Here is a 1,520-nt window from a genome sequence, read left to right as displayed (position 1 = left end):
TAATTTATTATTTTTTAATATGATTAATAGAATCACAATATAAAATATAATAAAAAAGTTTTATAAAAAAATAACAAAAATAATAAAAAAAATTCATGTATATGAATAAAATATTAAAAGAATAGCCAAATAAAAAAATCAAGAAAACTGAAAGTATTTTTTTGATGTTCCAAACATTTAACTCTCATATATACTTTGAAGTATGAGAATAAAATCAGGTTATGAGGTAGTGGTCGAGTAACTTATATATGATGTTTACTAAACTTCAGATTTGGCCAATACAAACGGTGGAGACCATCTTAGTGAGAGGCTTGGCGAATGGGCAGTCTAATTCACCTCAATATTGTTTAAGTATTTCTATATTTAGAGGTGCTATTTCCAATGACATTTTAAAACTTTAAATTGAATCTAAATTTTTCCGTATTAATAAATAAGAAGAAGAAACAGTAATATAATCTGTTCAATAGACAAATAATAATTATTTTTTTATTATAATTTTTAATGGCATCTTACAACTTTAAATTGAATCTAAAGTCCAAATTCTCGTACCATTAACAAATAAAGAAGAGATAACGATATAATCTATTCAGTAGACAAATTTTAGTCGGTACAACTTATTAAATTGAATTCAAACTCTCACCGCATTGATAGATAAAAAAAATAACGATATAATCTGTTTATCTGATGAGTAGATAAATAATAATTTCAATCGGTGAATAGATAACGACTCAATATAAAAATGGTTGTAGCACAAAAATACAATAGGATATTTTTATAAATAAATAAATTAAATTTTTTATTTATAATATATGAGGATGGTTGTAACACAAAAAATTAGTAGTTTACCATTATTTTTTTTTTGTTTTCTAACATGTCAACTAGTCCATTTTCTACCCCCAAGTGTTGTAGTCAAATTTTTTATTTTTGAATCTCCCAAATTCAACCAAAGAATTTAAGTACACTCAACAATGTTAGAAGCCATTAGAGCAAAAAACCAATTAAAGTAACGTAAAATTAATTTTAAAAATTTAAGGTTAAACAAGTATATTTATTTAGTATTGAATATATATTTATTGATAAATAGTTATTTTTAAATGCTTCTTATTAAGTAAGAAGTGTTACGATCCTTATTAATTTATCAAATTTTAATTTTTTATTATTATATTTTATATAAATATTTAAATTTAAAAAAATAATCGATTAATCAGGTTAATTATTTGTTTTGGTAAAATTTGAATATTTTTTTCAGATATTAAATATTGGACTCAAGTCTAAAATAAAAAAGTATATAAGAATGTCTGTCCAAAAATAAAGCAACTAGCTATGAAATTAAAGTAAATAATGGATAAAAATTGAGTTGAAAAAAAATTATATACCAAATCCAAAAAAATTACAGTCATGCAATCGTCTAAATCTCATCTCACTAAAAAGTTTTTATTAAACCTTTTTTAAAAATTTTGCCACCATAGTCGTCTGATCTTAAAGATGGGATGCCATCTTCAATGAAAGAGACCGAGATA

Source organism: Arachis duranensis, chromosome 3 (genome assembly GCF_000817695.3).
Source record: "Arachis duranensis cultivar V14167 chromosome 3, aradu.V14167.gnm2.J7QH, whole genome shotgun sequence".
Classification (NCBI taxonomy): Eukaryota; Viridiplantae; Streptophyta; class Magnoliopsida; order Fabales; family Fabaceae; genus Arachis; species Arachis duranensis.
This window is presented reverse-complemented; position numbering follows the sequence as displayed.